This window comes from Pongo abelii, chromosome X (assembly GCF_028885655.2).
Source record: "Pongo abelii isolate AG06213 chromosome X, NHGRI_mPonAbe1-v2.0_pri, whole genome shotgun sequence".
Lineage (NCBI taxonomy): Eukaryota > Metazoa > Chordata > Mammalia > Primates > Hominidae > Pongo > Pongo abelii.
Window position 1 is genome coordinate 6,914,110 of NC_072008.2, and position 19,411 is coordinate 6,933,520.

At 41.2% G+C, this 19,411-nt stretch overlaps 1 protein-coding gene across 2 annotated transcripts in view; it reads right to left on the reverse strand.

The window, feature by feature from the left end:
• Positions 1 to 19,411, reverse strand: part of PUDP (pseudouridine 5'-phosphatase) — a 441,859-nt gene that overhangs the window by 227,680 nt on the left and 194,768 nt on the right. The gene's annotated exons all lie outside the window — the stretch shown is intronic.

A 19,411-nucleotide genomic window follows, 5' to 3' on the forward strand; every position in this document is an offset into this window, starting at 1 on the left:
ACTGACATGAGGCAGACTGATTAAGAGGAGAAAAGGCATACAGATTAATTTAATGCATATACACAGGAGCCTTCAGAATGAAGGCCCAACTCCCCAATCAGGTCTAGAAGCTTATACACCATCCTGAGGTTACAGAAAGAATGGCGACTTGGATCCTGGTGAAACAGGTGGTGGGCTGGGGGAGAAGAGAATTCTATGGAGGGGATTACTAGAGAGAAGGAATGGATCAGGAACAGAGATTAACTTGTAAAGAGTTCTCTTTGGAAGTTAAATGATCCTTAGAGACACTCATCATTCTTGGAAAAGGCAGGTGTGGGTGGTCACATCTTGGTCTTCTTTTTTTTTTTTTTTTTTTTTTTGAGACAGACTGTCATCCAGGCTGGAGTGCAGTGGCATGATCTTGGCTCACTTCAAGTGATTCTCCTGCCTCAGCCTCCCGAGTGGCTGGGATTACAGGTGCACACCACCAGGCCAGCTTAGTTTGTGTTTTTAGTAGAGATGGGGTTTTACCATGTTGACCAGGGTGATCTTGAACTCCTGGCCTCAAGTGATCCACCACCCCGGCCTCCCAAAGTGCTGGGATTACAGGTGTGAGTCACCGCACCTGGCCACATCTTGGTCTTCTTTTCTGTTATAGACAATGAGATAATTTGGAGGGAAAGAAAAAAACCACTGTTCTCCTTGGTGGGTCTGGATTTTAGGCAGATAAAGGAACTTCAGTTTCAATGGGAGAGACACGGGTTTGGGGAGGAGGTCAGAGAGACCTTGAGGCTTCTTCAGCTCAGCGTGTCAAAACGCCAGATTTTGGGCTTTTGGTTTCTGAGCTCCAACAGTAGGAAGAGCTTGTGAAATCTCCTTGAGATCTTATGTTTCATTTTTGAAAATTCAAATATTTGTCATTCCACTTTATAATCACATCCCAATATTGGGTATAATATAAAATTAAAATTATAAATTACAATTAAGTGGACACCTTCAAAATGATGTACTATAAATGACTTACCACTTTCTAATATTGACACTTCAAAAAACAGAGGCTGAGGAGGGTGAATTGCTTCAGCTCAGGAGTTCGAGACCAGCCTGGGTAACATGGTGAGACCCGGTCTCTACCAATAAAACAAAAAAAATTAGCCGGGTGTGGTGTTGCATGCCTCTGGTCCCAGCTACTAGTGAGGCTGAGGCAGGAGGATCTCTTGAGCCGGGGAGGCGGAGGTTGCAGTAAGCCCAGATCGTGCCACCACTGCACTCCAGCCTGGGTGATAGAGCAAGACCCTGTCTCAAGAAACAAACAAACAAAACCCAGAGCCATAGTTATCCTATCACTTTGTGTGCTCTGGAACACTCTGACATATGTTAGGGACCTCAGTTTGCATGGTCCTAGAAAAACATCATCAGATGTACACAGTTATTCCTGTTCATTGGTATCAATCATGTACTGCACACGCCAGAAACGAGAAGGCAATACCACATTACACGGGAGCTACTTTCTACTAGATTCCCAGATTTAGCAAATAAAAATATGAGATACGCAGTTAAATTTGAATGTCAGATAAACAACTGTCAATGAAAAGAGTCAAACTCTGTAAAATATTTGAAAAGATTTATTCTGAGCTAAATGTGAGTGACCAATGGCTGTGACACAGCCCTCAGTAGATCCTGAGAACAAGGCCCAAGGTGGTCTGGCTACAATTAGGTTTTATACATTTACGGAAACATAAGGCATCAGTCAATACAAGATGTACATTGGCTCGGTCCAAAAAGATGGGACAACCGGAAGCAGGGGCTTCCAGGTCACAGGTGGTTTTAAAGATTTTCTGGTTAGCAACTGGTTGAAAGAGTTATTGTCTGAAGACCTGGAATCAACAGAAGAAATGCCTGGGTTATGACAAGGGGTTGTGGAGACCAAGGTTTTCTCAGTCAGAGAGAATAGATTGTAAATGTTTCTTATCAGACATAAAGAGCCAGTTCTATTGGTAATTCCAAAAGGGAGGAGGGAATCTTGATGCACATCCAGCTCCCCTTTTCTGTCAGGGCCGGAACTAGTTTTTCAGGTTAACTTCGGAACGCCCTTAGTCAAGAGAAGTGGTCCATTCAGATGGCTGAGGGGGCTTAGAATTTTATTTTTGGCTTACACAACAAATATTATTTTATTATACACATGCCCCATATTTACGTGATATTCAAATTTAACTGGGTGCCCTGTGTTTTGTCTAGAAACTCTATGACTCAAGGGCTTTTCCTGCCCCCAGTCCTGTCTCAATCCTCTTTCCTTTGATGTGATGGGGCTTATCCTTTCATATGATAGGGCTATGTTACTGAGAATTCACTGCATTACTAAACATCTCCTTCTGCACCAGGCCATGGTTAAAAAGAGAATTTTGTGGTACCCCAAGAGTATAGAGGATGTGGTGGAAGCAGCACAGGTGCAGGTGGTTGAAAAATAGGATAGGGGCCGGGTGCGGTGGCTCACGCCTGTAATCCCAGCACTTTGGGAGGCAGAGGAGGGCGGATCACGAGGTCAGGAGATCGAGACCATCCTGGCTAACACAGTGAAACCCCGTCTCTACTAAAAATACAAAAAATTAGCCGGGCGTGGTGGCGGGCGCCTGTAGTCCCAGCTACTCGGGAGGCTGAGGCAGGAGAATGGCCTGAACCCGGGAGGCGGAGGTTGCAGTGAGCCGAGATTGTGCCACTGCACTCCAGCCTGGGCGACAGAGCGAGACTCTGTCTCAAAAAAAAAAAAAAAAAAAAGAAAAGAAAAATAGGATAGGACTTTCCAGGGTCTTCCAGGATGAAGGTGATCCTAGGCTACCTGAGAGAAGACAAAGACAAGGTGGGGGGGTGTTGCTTTGTCAGTGGTGTTTGAACCAGAGTGACTCTACCTTGAACAAGGGCTGGGTAAAATGAGGTTGAGACCTGCTGGGCTGCACTCCCAGGAGGTTAGGCATTCTTAGCCAAAGGATGAGACAGGAGGTCAGCAGGACTGGTGTCACCAGAGACAGATCATAAAGACCCTACTGATAAGACAGGATGAAGTAAAGAAGCTGGTCAAATCTACCAAACCAAGATAGTGACAAAACTGACCTCTGGCTGTCCTCGCTGCTCATTATATGCTAATTCAAATGCATTAGTTGCTAAAAGACACTCCCACCAGCACCATGACAATTTACAAATGCCTTGGCAACGTCCTGAAGTTACCCCATATGGTCTAAAAGGGGGAGGAACTCTCAGTTCTGGGAAATCTCCACCCCTTTCCCAGAAAACTCATGAATAATCCACCCCTCATTCAGCAATGATCAAGAAATAACCATAAAAATAGCCAACCAGCAGCCCATGGGGCTGCTCTGCCTATGGAGTAGCCATTCTTTTGTTCCTTTCTTTCTTAATAAACTTGCTTTCACTCTACTCTGCGGACTCACCCCCAGTTCTTTCTCATGTGAGATTTAAGAACCTTCTCTTGGGGTCTGAATTGGGAGCCCTCTCCAGTAACAATTACCTTAGGTCACGGCCTGAGCTCTAAATCTCCTGACCTTGCTGTCTTGTTTGTTTCTCCTGGAACTTCTGGTCACTCCTGCCTCAAGTTTCTTAACAAAATAGAGGGCACCCAGTTAAATTTGAATGTCAAAAAAACATGTTGCATCCTTATACAAAGAAAAAAAAAGTTTGTTGTTGTTTGTCTGACATTCAAATTTAACTGTGTGCCCTGTATTTTTATTCGGGTGTGTGATGCTTGGCTGCTGCAGTTATCCTGTGACCTGAAGGACAGAAGTCATGTTTTAAACTCAATAGTAGTCCCAAGAAAGAGAAAGGTTCTGGTTCCATTCCTCAAACGTCTTGTGCCTCTCACACAAGTTCCATCTCTGTGTTGATTGGAATTATTATTAGCGCCAGGACCTGGGTGTCATTGGTTATTGATTTGGAAGATTCTTGTGTTTCTGGTTTATATAACTGAATGGATGGTGGTCTTGGTCAACAGCAACAGAGAATGCTCAAAAAAGAGCCAGAAGTGGAATGTCATCAATTTCATTAAATATTTTTTAACTTTTTTATAGAGACGAGGTCTCGCTATGTTGCCCAGGCTGGTCTCAAACTCCTGGCCTCAAGCAGTCCTTCTGTCTTGCCCTCCTAAAGCACTGGGATTATAGGAACAAGCCACCGTGCCCAGCTTCGCATTATATTTAAAAGCAAAAGCGTCTAACACGAAGGAAATAATTAGGTAGATTTGTTCTACTCCATAGGAGGGAAGTGTATGTAGCTAATAAAATAATTGCATTTGCTATTTCTGTGTCCGTTCCTAATTGCTGCAGAGCCAGCCAGTCAGTATAAATCAGAAAATTTAAGGAGCAGCGCTCCTGTGTGGGAATCTTGAAACTCAAAGAAGCTCAGCTGAAAGAGAAGGATTCCATGAACCCTTGCACCTGTGGACAGGACCCAGCCGACATCCAGACTGCAGTACCGGGAGGACACAATCCCAAGATAAAAAAGATCAGTCATGTCCCTTTTCGGTTCTTCCCTACTCTATCTATAGCCTTAGCTGCACAGAGTAGGTTAAAAAAACAAACAAACAACAACAACAAAAGACTTCACTATTTAAAAAACCTCTCTAATGAGGTTTTGAAATGCTAACTTAAAGATAGTTTAACTCTTGCTGCTTCACACCCAAATGCTTTTAAATCAGTAAAAATTAATTCATCCCTTATCTCAGGAAATATCTTATGCAAGTAGCTTCTTTAATTAAATACTTATAAATAAACGCACAAATGTGTGTGTGTGTGTTTATGTGTGCACCATACATAAGTTAAGTTCGTAAGGCAAACTTAACAAAACCCTGCCTGTCTTTGGTATTGGGCTTGGCAACTGCTTTTTAACACAGTTAAAAAGCCGAGAGTTCCTGGCAGGTGGATGACTTGATGTGGAGCAGACAGAGGTGGGCTTACCTGTGCTTCGTCATCTGTTACAATCAAGCGTCTGAGGGATGATGGATTGTTCTTGCCGGGAGGGCTTCTCCTCCCATGATTAAACGTGTGAGGCGCGTGTTTCTGCAGTTCCTAATCGTACAGGCGGAAGCACAGATTTTCCCTTTTCTGGCCCCTTTTTGAAAGTGCATAGCTCATCTATTGTGCTTGGTAACCCCCATGTCTTCATCCTTGAAGAATCCAGTAGCTGGGAGGATTAAAGTGAGGAACAAATCTCACGAAAGAGAACAAACTCTGCCTATTTTTGGTCAGGAGTCGCATGAATTATGCCAATTTAAGAACCACCTGCCTAAAGCACATTTTTTTCTTTTTCTTTTCTTTCTTTCTTTTTTTTTTTTTTGCAATACTAGCCTGGCAGAAGCTAAGAGGTATGAAGGTGAACATGACACCTTTATGCAAATGTCACATTTTACTTTCAAATTCCTAAGCACAATTATCCATTATGTCCCAGAAAATTGGTAATAACTTAAAAAAGCAGATAATGGATAAGTATTCTGGTGGACCAATTATAATGTATGCCAAAAATTATCTTTTTACAAACTCATTCTCAACTCTTTGGTTCTTTTGATTTATGCAAACCACGGCTTTTTATCTCTAGGTTTCATTCCTCATTTTAAGAGATCTGGTGAAAACTTTTACCTTCAAGGAAGTGGAGGAAATCCAATTGCTTTTCCATCTAGACAAGATAGATTTTTATCTTTATCAACAGTCTTGAAAAAGTGTGGAAGGAAAATATGTTACTGTGAGAATCCTTAAAGGAGTCAGAAAAACCATAAAACCACAGCATTACATAAAGTAATATATTATTTTAGATTTATTATTTATTAGATTTATTATTCATCTATTTAATAATTATTTCATATCTATATTAACATTGTAAATATAATATTTAATACTATATATTATTATAAAATATATTATTAATATTATTAATCTATTTAATCTATAATAGGTACATTATTTTGTGATTCCTTAAAGTCATCACAAAAACCACAGCATTAGATGAAATAATCTATTATTTTAATAGACATTTCCCAGTGCTTATAAAAAAGACATATTTATTATTACAACTCGGAAATCTTATTCTATGAAAACAACTCAAGAATTCTGAGGCCAAGTGCGGTGGCTCATGCTTATAATTCCAGCACTTTGGTAGGCCAAAGCTGGAGGATCACTTGAGCCCAGGAGTTTGAGACCAGCCTGGGGCAACATGGTGAAACCCTGTCTCTACAAAAAATACAAAAAATTAGGTGGGCATGGTGGTCTGCACCTGTAGTTCCAGCTATGAGGGAGGATCATAGCTCATATGATCGCTCAAGCCCAGGAGGGTCAAGGCCTGCACTCCAGCCTGGGTGACAGAGCAAGACCCTGTCTCAAAAAAAAAAAAAGAAAAGAAAAGAAAAAGAAGAGAAAAGAAAAAAGAATTCTGGATATTCTGGATAGCTGTTAAAGAAGGAATCCCATAAATATCTTTTCAAAATGAAAAGGCTTGCATAGGATCATTTGTGCTTGGTATCATTATTTCTGTTGGCATCATTCCTTCTATACAGTTTTGTTAACTGAAATCAAGAAATGAAAGACATTCTGAGAGAGACATAAGGGTACTGACCTGGAATATTGGGACTATAACCTTTAGCCTCTCCTCTGTAAAATAAGAATCTTCAAAACTCTTTTTAGGGGTCAGCTTCATTCATAGCTTATAGTAGGGGATAGCCAACTATGGCCCATTGGCCAAGCCTGGCCCTCTGCCTGTCTTTGTGAATAAAGTTTTATTGGAACACAGCCACAGACATTGCTTACATATTGCGCATGGCTTCTTTCACACTACAATGACGGAATTGAGAAGTGGCGACAAGGACCATATGGCCCACAAAGAGAAAATTATTTAATTTCTGGACACTTACAGAAAACGCTGCCTGACCCCTAGTTTGAGGCAATTATAGGTGTTGATGGGAATCAGCAACATCAGGCCAGAGTGAATGAACTTGTTCTGCTTCATCACTAGGCAAAGTTACAGTCAGCAGTTAGAAGCACTCACTCCAGCTTACCAAAATTCAGAGGGATTTTCATGTTGCAGCTGTTCTTGAAGATAGTGAAGTTGGAGGCCTGACTAGAACTCCAGACTTTGGCCCTGTAATTCATCACTCTTTTACTCCTCACCCACTGATTAAGAACTATGATGGAGTACCTGCTGGGAGCCATGTTCCTTGCAGGATTAGGAAACAGAGACACGAGAGTAACAAGTCCCTGCCCTCCTAAGGACCACTGTTTACAAACTATCTGGGTGCTCTTGTTTACAAACTTCCACTCCCATGTCCCTGCACACCACTGTTGACTCCTAAGTGCATCGGAGTCCCAAGTTCAAAGTGTGTCTTTTAGAAACATGAAAATCTGCAAAAAACAGATATTTAGATATGTATTTCAATTTTCACCGAGTGATAAGATCAATGTCAGACTTGGCAAAAATTGACAAAAACCTTATATATTATTTTAAAGCAATTTTATGATGAGGCCAAGCCCAAGTGAAGCAAACTATATCTTGTCGCAATGGCCCTCCCTCTTTCCCATTTTCTTCCCAAACTTCCAAACATTGGATGGTGACATAGCATAGATGTTGTAATGCTACAATAGAGTGTAGTACAGTGTTCCTTCTGCAATCCACTTATTTAATCAACGGATAAATGTTGATTGTGTATCTACTATGTACCTAATGTGACATGGTCAATGGAGATTTTTATTGTAAGGGTTGACCTCTTAAGGGAAGGAAATTCCAATCTCCTCACCCCATGCTGACTCAACCTCTAAAAAAATAAAGACTAGTCAAGTTCAAGGATGCTAATTTATTTCCAGTTTCTTTTTTGTTTTTCTTTTCTTTCTTTTTTTTTTTTTTTTTTTTTTGACAAGGTCTTGCTCTGTCACCCAGGCTGGAGTGCAGTGACACAATTATAGCTCACTGCAGCCTCCACCTCTTGGGCTCAAGCTATCCTCCTGCCTCAGTTGGGACCACAGGTGCATGCTACCATGCCCGGCTAATTTTTTAACTTTTTGTAGAGACAAGGTCTCATTTTGTTTCCCAGGCTGGTCTTGAACTCTTCAGGTCAAGCAATCCTCCCACCTTGGCCTCCCAAAGCGCTGGGATTATAGGTGTGAGCCACCATGCCTGGCCTGGTTTCTATTTTCTAAGGTTGAGTCATCTTGTGGAAAATAAGAACAAAACTTGGGATTTTTTTTTCCAGCTTTATTGAGGCACAAATAACAAAGTAAAAATGCTGTATTTATTTAAGGTATACATGTGATGTTTGATATACGTATACATTGTGAAATAATTACCACGATCAAGCTAATTAATATATCCATCAATTCATGTAGTTACTGCTTTTCTGTGTGTATGAGAAAAATTAAGATCTACTCTCTAGAAAGAAATAATCTTTTTTCAGCAACATGGATGTAAATGCAGGTCATTATCTTACGTGAAACAACTCAGAAACAGAAAGTCAAATACTGCATGTTCTCACTTATATAAGTGGGAACTAAACAAGGGCTACACATGGGCACAGAATGTGGAATAACAGACACTGGAGACTCCAAAAGGCAGGAGGAGGGAGGCGAGGGGAGGGTTAAAAAATTACCTGTTGGGTACCATGTTTACTATTCTGGCAATAGATACACTAAAAGCCCCGAATTCACCACTACACAATATATGCATGTAAGAAATCTGCACTTTTACCCACTATATCTATAAAAATTTTAAAAATTAATATTAAAAACAAAATAAAATAAAGATCTACTCTCTTAGCAAATTTCAAGTATATTGTCCAATATCATAATACCAAATTATTCTAATACTGAGTTATATATTTGAAAACTTTAATATTTAAAAGTAACAATTTGCTACATTTACAAGAAATGAAACTAGGGACCACCACAGGCCCTAGTTTTCCTACAATCTTAAGATGACAGACTTCCTTTACGTAATCTGAGACCTATCAGAGAACTGGCTGTCCAGATAGGGAAGGATAAGTTGCTCTTTCTGCATTTGCTGCTTCTTAATTGCCTTCAGGTCAAAATAATTCTTAGGGCCAAATGGTATATTTTGGAGTGGTGTATTCTAATACCTTTTAGGTACCCTAAGGATGAATAGTGTCCCCTAAAAAGTGATATCCACTTGGAATCTCAGAAAGTGAACTTATTTGAAAGCAGGGTTTTTGCAGATCTCATGAGTCAAGGATCTCGAGATGCAATCATCCTGGAGTTAGAGTCAGCCCTAAACCCAGTAAGTGGTGTCCTCATAAGAAGTGGGGAAGACACAGAGAAAAACACACACAGGGAAGACAGCCACATGAAGATGGGGGCAGATATTGGCATGGTGTAGCCCCAAGCCAAGGAGGCAAGGATGGGGCCACCTTGGCCACAGCTGGAAGAGGCAAGGTAACACTCCTTCTTAGAGCCTTTAGAAGGACTGTGGTCCTGCTGACAAGCTTGACTTTTGGACACATGGCCTTCTAAACTGTGAGAGAATAAATTTCCGTTGTTGTAAGCCACCTAGTTTGCAGTACTTTGCTTCAGCAGCCAGATGAAACCGATGCACCCAAAGAAACATCTCGTCAACCCCCTTTAGTAATCACCTGCCACATTTATCTCTGTGCATAGTGAAAGTCCTTACCCAGTGCCTCAGAACTATGATGTACAATGTAGGAATTCTGGAGGCCTTAACATAAGCAGGACACCATGAGGGGCCTTCTACAGTATGTACAATTCAAGACTTTCACATATATTTTCAAGTTATGCTACCAACTACACATCCCCAGAGAGCCCTCATCACTAGTACTTCTAAAATATTTAATAGAATAATAGAACATTTCTTCCTTTGCCAATTAACATTTCAGCAGTTACTTTAATATCTAAAATATTTTAAAGGTTTCTTTCATCTCGGTAGAAATTCTTTGCAGCCAGGGAGCTGTGACTCAAAAGATGTATTTTAGCTCAGAAGCAAAGCCATTTCATTTATTACCCCAGATTTTTCGTTAATTTGAATTTTTGTTATTATGGTTCAGAAATTTGGAATTGAATGGAAATTTTGCTCCCACACTTGATCCAATGTGAGATGTTGAAAAAGTAGGCAATATTTACCCTAAATACAAGACATTTAGGCAGATATATTGGGAATAAAACCCTGACATTCTAGAAAATGATGTTTTTATTAATACCAGAAATATTCGAGTAGGTGTTATCTGTACTCACAATATCTAATACTCAAGAGTATGATGTTGGCATTTCACCAGTAAAGAAAAGCTGCTTTTCTGCTTTCCTCCTAAATGGTGCTGCATTTCCAACACTTCACAAAGCATTGAACACACTGCCACTGGAGGCAGCCATGAATATTTTATTCCCTCTCAATAAAACAGTTAAACACATCCATTTTCTGCCGTTCAAGGATTTGTAACCTAAGGCCATGGCTGCACAATTCTATATGAACAGAGTTAGAAAAAAAATTAAAAAGAAAGAAGTCCAAATTTCATTCCTTCCATTTGGTCATTTTTGTGGAGCCAGCTTCTATTTCAATTCTAGGCTCCTGCTCCTTTTCTGAAAGTTTAACTTCTTAGCATTAATTAAGTTAATTCCACAGTGACATGGGGCCTACCACATTTTGGGCTCAGAGATGCCATGAAGAGGATTCTGGATGGTACATTCATTCTCACTGTCTCTTCTATCCCCAAATCTCTGGGAATCCATCGCCTTTTTTTTTTTGCATGACCATTTACTATTGCCCAAATTCCAATTTTGCTGATCCCATTTTCTCTCCTTCTCAAGTGTGTGGAATTAGCTTATCCAAAGTGTTTCAGGAAAGCATTACCTACCAATGAAACTTTCATAGTCTCTAGAATAAAAAATAAGAGATTCCTGGTGTGCATTCAAACCCACCGGCTCTGCCCAGTTGACACAGGAAAGGAAGTGGTAGCCCCGAAGTTTTGGGCAAGGTCAGAGACGGGGGCTGTTGTTCTTGGAGGCAGGAACCAGTCCCTGCCAGTGGTCTCTGCTTGTGCTCTGTGCTTAGTGGGTTCAGCTTGCTTCTATATGCACAGGAAGTGACCTGTTTGCAAGGGACATTTACATAAGAGCGAGAAACTGGAAACAACTGACAGACACACCCATGAGATATTAAGTATCATATTGTAACCCAACTTTCCTGCACTAGAAAGGATTTGTAACCTAAGGCCATGGCTACACCATTTTATATGAACAGAGTTAGAAAAAAAATTAGAAAGAAGTCCAAATTTCATTCCTTCCATTTGGTCATTTTTGTGGAGTCAACTATCTAAGATCTACGCACAAAAGAATACGTGGAATTATATGGTTTGGCTGAGTCCCCACCCAAATCTCCTCTCGAATTGTAGTCCCCATGTGTTGTGGGAGGGACCTGGTGGGAGGTGATTGGATCATGGGGGTGGTTTCCCCCATGCTGTTCTCATGACAGTGAGTGAGTTCTCACGAGATCTGATGATTTTATAAATGGCACTTTCCCCTGGGGTTCTCTCTCTCTCCTGCCACCTTGTGAAGAAGATGCTTGCTTCCTCTTTGCCTTCTGCCATGATTGTAAGTTTTCCGAGGCCTCCCCAGCCATGCGGAACTGTGAGTCAATTACACCTCTTTCCTTTATAAACTGCCCAGTCTCCGGCAGTATCTTTATAGCAGTGTGAAAATGAACTAATACATGGAATGATTCCACATTATTTGAAAAACATGCTATATATATTGACAGTGAGATACATCAGGGACTCCTCTTAGGGGCCCATCCCCCACCCATGCCCTGTTCCCAAGCATGGAAATAAGGCAAAATCTAGAGTTCCTTCAAGGGAAATTCCAGGCACCTAGCTGGCCCTGGGAAGTAGAACAGCAACTTGATAAGCCAGAAGGGAATAGTAGCCTACAACAATAGCCGAGGAAGCTCATAGCCAAGAGTTGTTTGGGTCCCTATAGAAACTAAAGATAACATCTTAGCATATGCTCCTGAGTTGTTTTTCAGAAGCCTGGATCCCCAAACAAATGGATCCACTGGCATGTAGACCTCAGACAAGGGGCAACTGAGGACTGAGCTCTGACTGCAACTCTTTGTTCTAAATTTCTTCCTGAGGGGCTTAGTCATGCCCATGGACCAGAGCTCAGCATTCCTTTCTGCTGATCCCAAATTTTTAGACAAAACTTTGCCTCCTTATCCGATCACAAATCAGAGAAACATTGAATCCACCTATGACCTGTAGGCCACTCCCCTGAAATCGAGATGTCTCACCTTTTTTAGATAAAACCAACGTATGGCCTCCATGTATTAACATGGCTTTGCCTGTAACCTCTGCCCCTCTGCCTTTTAAAACCTCCACCTGCAAGCCATCAGGGAGGTCAGGTCTTAAGCCTGAGCTACCTGATAATCCTTGCTTGCTGCCCTCAATAAATACTTCACTTCCTCTTACTGCAGTCCTGATGTCAGTGTTTGGCTTTGGGGTACCGGGTGAGTGGACCCCAGTTCGGTTTGATGTTAACAGTGTGTTGTATGTGGAAGGATCCAGAAGCTCCTAGACCCAACTTGGTTATATCAGCAAGCCGCAAAGTTGAAGGAGAGACTTAGAAGAAGCCGGGGAATTAGGAGGCAGTGATTTCCAATGTGCACAAACATACCTGTGTTTTTTTCCCTTTTTTGTCATTAAAAACAAATATTTAGATGTTTTTCTGTATATGCTTTAAAATCTAATATGTTTGTATTTTGTCTGTCTTTAAACTATAGCTACTTGGAAACATTAATGAAAAAGTGGCCAAGGAAGGTAAGGCAACAATTGATGAATAAAATCTAAATGGTCAATATACACAAAGAAATCAAAGAAATGTTTATTAAAAAGATGAAATTACTCCTTTTCAATTTATGAAAATTGCAAGAATGTTTTTAAGAGGGTTCCCAAGAGTTTTCAGGAAAGCACCAGTAAGGAGACTTTTACACCTTGCAGAAAAATGCATAAATTGAAAAAAAAGAAACACAGAAAAAAAAGCAAATCATAAAGTTGTGCATACACTTGGACTCGGAAACTCAAACTTTGGGAATTTAGCCTGAGGAGTTAAACATGAATATTGTAAACTGAAAATAAAATTCTAAGCCCCACAACTGACTTAATGAAACATCTCTTAGCCAAAGGGACCCCAGAATAACCTTGAAAACTGAAGGCCACGACGAGATGGGGTGTCAGACACACCTTGTTACACCCCATCCCTCGCTAACCACCATTAGACTTGCTTCCCTAAGGGAAGCCCTTTCCAAAGTCTCCACTGCTGATATCAACCAACCGCCCGATGCTGCCCCTACCCTTTGTGATTTCAGCACAGCAACCAACCAGTATTTCTTCCTGATAAGAGACCCTGACCATGGAGTGGTTCTGCCTCGTCTGTGGAGAATGTGCAATGAGGGTGTTAGTGTCCTCTGGTTCACCTTCTGACATCAGAAGGCTGAGAACTCAACCCTGGGATCATGCTAACATCACCATTCCTTGTACATGGGACACATGAAGGGGCATGAAGCTCCATTGCAAATACACACGTTTCTTCTTTCATGAATATCTGTGACGCCTCTTATAGCTTATTGAATACGTATATTCAACCACCCTGCTCAGCATAAATTCCTGTTCCCTTTGCCCCTCCCTTGAAGTGTCTGTTTCTGGCTTCTAGCCACAGGCTACACTTCCCAGACTGTCAGAACAGCCACCCTACAGGCTACAACCCTTTATAAGAAATAAAGCTCTTCTTTCCAAATTTATGAACCTTGTTTTCTTCAGTTGACAATATAAGGAATGATTTAGCTACAAGGTTGTTCTAGCAGAACTGGCAACAACTTTATTGCCCAATACGGGGACAGGGGAGGCAAAATGTGCAAAGCTCTCAAATGGAGTAATGTGTACCCAAAACCAATGATCTCAAAGAATTATGTGTATTGTACAGAAAGACGTGAATCATATCTGAAATGTAAAAAAACATCACAAAGCAGTGATTACATAATGATCCTGTCTTGTGGAAAAACATTAAAAGTTTTGCTACACTGAATAAAGTATGGAAGGTCACACAAACATATATGAAACATGAATCATTCCAGTGGTGGGTTTGTTGTTAGTCTTCACAGTGTTCTTTATGCTTATAGGTATTTTCTAGGTGTAAAGTAAACATGGATTAATTTGATGCTTCAAAAAAGAAAAGCTGTTTTAAAAGTTGAATTATATATTGTCTGTTTTTTTTTTGTTTTTTGTTTTTCTGTTTTTTTTTTTTTTTTTTTTTTTTTTAATTGAGACAGGGTCTCACTCTATCGCCCAGGCTGGAGTGCAGTGGTGCCATCTTGGCTCACTGCAACCTCCGCCTCCTGGGTTCAAGTGATTCGCCTGCCTCAGCATCCTGAGTAGCTAAGACTACAGGCACGCACCACCACGCCCTGCTGATTTTTTTGTATTTTTGTAGAGATGCAGTTTCACCATGTTGGCCGGGCTAGTCTTGAACTCCTGACCTCAAGTGGACCTCAGGTGATCCATCCGCCTCGGCCCCCCAAAGTGCTGGGATTACAGGCATGAGTCACTGCACCCGGCTGAAAGTTGCATTATATATTGTCTTGGTCTCACCAAATACACAAAAATGGCATAGTTGAGGGAGGGTGCAACTACAAATGGCAGTTGGGAATGAACAGATTCATAGATTGCTTACATTTTATCACTAAGGTGGACCCAAAAGTTATTAATTGAAGTAGTAACCACATAAAATGTGCTTTAAAAAATATTAAGCTGTATGAGGCTGGGTGTAGTGGCTTACGCCTATAATCCCAACGCTTTCAGAGGCCAAGGCAGGAGGATTCCTTGAGGCTAGGAATTCAAGACCAGCCTGGGCAACATAGGGAGAACCCATCTCTACAACAGATTTAAAAATTAGCCAGGTATGGTGGCACATTCCTGTGGTCCCAGCTACATGCAAGGCTGAAGTGGGAGGATCAGTCGAGCTCAGGAGTTCAAGGCTACAGTGCACTGTGATCACACCAAACACAGTGAGACCCTGTCTCAAAAATAAATAAATAAATAAATAAAAATAAAGCTGTTTGAACTGCATGTAAATCCAGTGAAAATTATATACGATATCGTTCATAATTTGACAGTGGTTAAAGTTATAGGCAGATGCTAAAATTTGAGCAATTCCATTTGTCCTTTAAACAGAACAAGCGTCTAACCACAATATTGTCCTTTGGGCTTTCAAATGATACTACCTTTCACAGCCAGCCTCTTAAAAGGAAAAACGAAAAGGAGGAATATTAGACATCTAACATGATTCCCTGCCCTTCATGCCTCCATGACCTGTGGCTGCAGATAAAACAAATGAAGACGTTTTAGATAGAGTGAGGCCCATTCTCCTAGTACACAAAAGCACTATTTTTATATTGACTCAGGAGAGAACTCACCTAAAATTATTCTTTGGTTCTGACAGCTATTTGCAGGCTTTAGAAAAGGGGAGGAAAGGAGTGCCTTTCTCAATCACTCTTTAAATAAGTGCCCTTGGGTGAAACCGACACCTTGTCTTCTGCGTTACTCCTTTGAGACTCTCAGAGCATGCAGAGGCTGAGAGATTGAGAAACTGCCCTTCCAGCCCCGCGGTCAGACTCCTAAATACCAACTCTGGTCTCTTTTGCTCGCTTCCCATTTTATCAGTGGGGGCAGCTGATATTTCATGTTTCATATTTGAGAACAGAGCTTTTTAAACATTAATGTGCATACATATCCACTGGGGAGTTTTGTTAAAATTGTAGATTCTAATTCAGCAGAGCTGGGGTGGGGTCCAATGGTCCACATTTCCAGCAAGCTCCCAGGTGAAGCCCACGCTATTGGTCCCAGACTGTGCCTGAATATTAAGGTTTTAGATGATGCTAAAGAAAACAAGAATATTTTCTTGTACATGATCATTTTCCATAGTTTGCATATCGTGTGTTCAACTCAAAGCAGTGTTGTGGATCATTTTCCATCCCAGAATGTGGATTGGGTCATTCCAACACAATGAATGTCTATGAAATGGATAAAACAGTAAAGACATGGATGTTCCAGGGTTTTTCAATCTAGCATCTGTGGAGCATAAGGGAACTGTCCACTTTCATAGAAATTTAAACAACAACTAGACTGGTATCATGCTCATCGAGGAGGCAGAACTAAAATATAATTTAAGGACAGTGGTGATGAGCTGTGTTCGCAATGGGGGCACATGATGTTGGTGTTTCCTAAGCCAATCCTTTGCCATTGCACAGAAGTCAGAGATGGTGACACATTAGGTCAACCCATGGCACCATGATATATCAGAACAGAAACATAAATCATATTACTGAAATCATATATCTGGAGTTGGGTGGTCCTTGACATATACATACACTATATCAACAACCCAGAAAGAAGGCAGTCTCTTCATCCGAGTGGCCTGAGAAAAATGGCATGCAGAATTTGTTGTCCTTGCTTTCCATGAGAAGTCCACTCCCACTAAGCACTTTGAGATTTGTAATGAAAACTTTATTAAATGTACCACAAGTGAGATGGAGGGGTTTGACTCAATCCTCCAGATCTTTATCACCTTGTGTGCTTTTCACTATCTTCTTGCTCCTATTCTCCCTCCTCCTTATCTTTTTCCTCCTTTGGTGATCTGTATCTTTCCAGTGAAGCACGGCCATTAAACCCATATACACCACTAAACTCCACACTCCATAAAACCAAAGGGTCTGCTTTTCTTTAAGAGGCTATTCAGCAACCATGTATTGTTCCTCTTGTACATCAGTTAAGGCTCATCTCTCACCCCCAACTGCTAATTGCTTAATCTTTCTGCAGATAACTCTATTAAATAAAATGTTCTTTCTTTTTCTGTTTATAAATATTGCTTTTCATTACCCTTATGTTAAATGTTAATGTCAAAACTCCCTGTATTAATTGTCTACTGCTGAAAAACAAATTACATCCAAATTTTATCTTTTTAACACAACACACATGTATTATGGTTTCTCTGGGTCAGGAATCTGGGCACAGCTTAGCCCACTAAGTATCTTCTTCTTCTGGATCATTCATGAAGCAGTGATCATGGTGCTAGCCAGGGCTGGGATCTCATCTCATCCATCTGAAGACTCCATTGGGGAAGAATCTGCTTCCAAGCAAACTCACATGGCTCTTGGGAGGATAGGATGTGATTCCTTGTAGGCTATTGGTTTGAAGCTACCCTCAATTCCTGGCCATGTGGAAATGGGACCTTGCCCTGTCTCCAGTATGGCTGCTCACTTCCAATAGAAAGAGTCTGCTAAAAATCATGGAGTCAGGCTGGGTGTGGCGGCTCACACCTATAATCTCAGCACTTTGGGAGGTTGAGGCAGGCAGATCACTTGAGGTCAGGAATTCAAGACCAGCCTGGCCAACATGGTGAAACCCTGTCTCTACTAAAAATACAAAAATTAGCTGGGAGTGGTGGCACATGTCTGTAGTTCCAGCTACTCAGGAGGCTGAGGCAGGAGAACCACTTGAACCAGGGAGGTGGAGGCTGCAATGAGCGTTGATCATGCCATTGCACTCCAGCCTAGGTGACAGAGCAAAGCTCTGTCTCAAAAAAAAAAAAAAAGATGGAGTCATAGTTTTATAACCTAACTTATTTCTATCAGTTAGTCATTTCTTTTTTTTTTTTTTTTTTTGAGACAGAGTCTTGCTCTGTCGCCCAGGCTGGAGTGCAGTGGCGTGATCTCGGCTCACTGCAAGCTCTGCCTCCCGAGTTCACGCCATTCTCCTGCCTCAGCCTCCAGAGTAGCTGGGACTACAGGCACCCACCACCACTCCTGGCTAATTTTTTGTATTTTTAGTAGAGACAGGGTTTCACCATGTTAGCCAGGATGGTCTTGATCTCCTGACCTCGTGATCCACCCACTTCGGCCTCCCAAAGTGCTGGGATTACAGGCATGAGCCACCACGTCTGGCCATCAGTTAGTCATTTCTATTGGTTAGAAGTCATGTTTTTAAAAATGAGATTAACATTTAAACAGGTTTGGATGACAATATCCCGTAAATAGGTAGGCTTAGTAAAGTAGATGGCCCACTCTACTGTGGGTGGACCTTGTCCAATCAGGTGAAGGCCCGAGTAGAGCAAAAAGACTGACCTTTCCTTCAGTAAGAGAGAACTCCTTCTGCCTAACTAGCTTTGAGCTGAGACCTTGGTTATGTGGTTTTTTTTTTTCCTGCCTTCAGCCTCAAACTGAAACACTGGCTCTTCCTGGGTCTCAAGCCCGCAGGACTTTGGAATGAAATGACATCATCAGTGCTCCTGGATCCCCAGCTTCCAAACTCACCCTGCAGATCTTAGAACTTGTCAGCCTCCACAATTGCATGAATCCATTTCTTATAATAAATCTCTATCTCTCTAAATATGGATATATGTATTATGTATATAAAATCTATCTCATTTATCTACATTTATCTACCTATCTACTCATCATCCATCCATCCATCCATCATACCTATCTATCTATCTATCTATCTATCTATCTATCTATCTAATCTATCTATCCATCCATCCATCCATCCATCCATCCATCCATCCATCCATCCATCCATTATATCTACCCATCCATCATATCTATCGAGCCATCCAACAAAATGCTGGATATTTTGCTCTGTATTCTTCCAATAACTGATAAATCCTTATTCTACTCAACTCTTTACTCTAGGGATCCTATGGCTCTAGTTCGATGACATCTCAAGAGGACTCCAGCACCATATTTTGCTCTTCACGAAAGTATTTACCAAAGGAATGGGAAATGGAGCTTCTATTCATGCTATGGTAACATTCTCCATGGCCTCTACCAGTGGAGGGATAATGACACCTGAAACCATTTAGAAGATGCCTGCATGATGACAACCTCCCCAGCTCAGCCAGGCATAAATGCAATGGTGGTTGATGCTCTTGGGTGGAAATGGCCCATTTCTACAACTTGCTGCAAACTGCTACTGTGCACAGTGCCTGGCTTACGACTGCAGCTGATGTGTTATAGTGCTGCAGTCAGCATGCCTTCCTTGGTTGCAGAACACTCTGAATTGGCTGGAACTTTTTCAGAATATCTATTCATTAGATCCTAAATGTTTAGAATAAAATGTCAATGCCACGGATAGCTAACAATGACAAGAAATGCTTGTTGCCCTTAGTTTCTTAGAGGAGAAGAAAGAGTTTGCAGCACTAATAACTTCATGGGATTTGGGGCCCTGTGGGAGAAGACACATATTAAAACTAAAACCTGGGTAGTTAATTTCACTCTTGATAACTGTTATATACAGGAGCTACAACTGAAGTCATCCCAGAATATTCCTGGATCACTATTTTATTTAGGGACTCAATAAGCTCATCTCCAATCCTGCTATATGGAAACA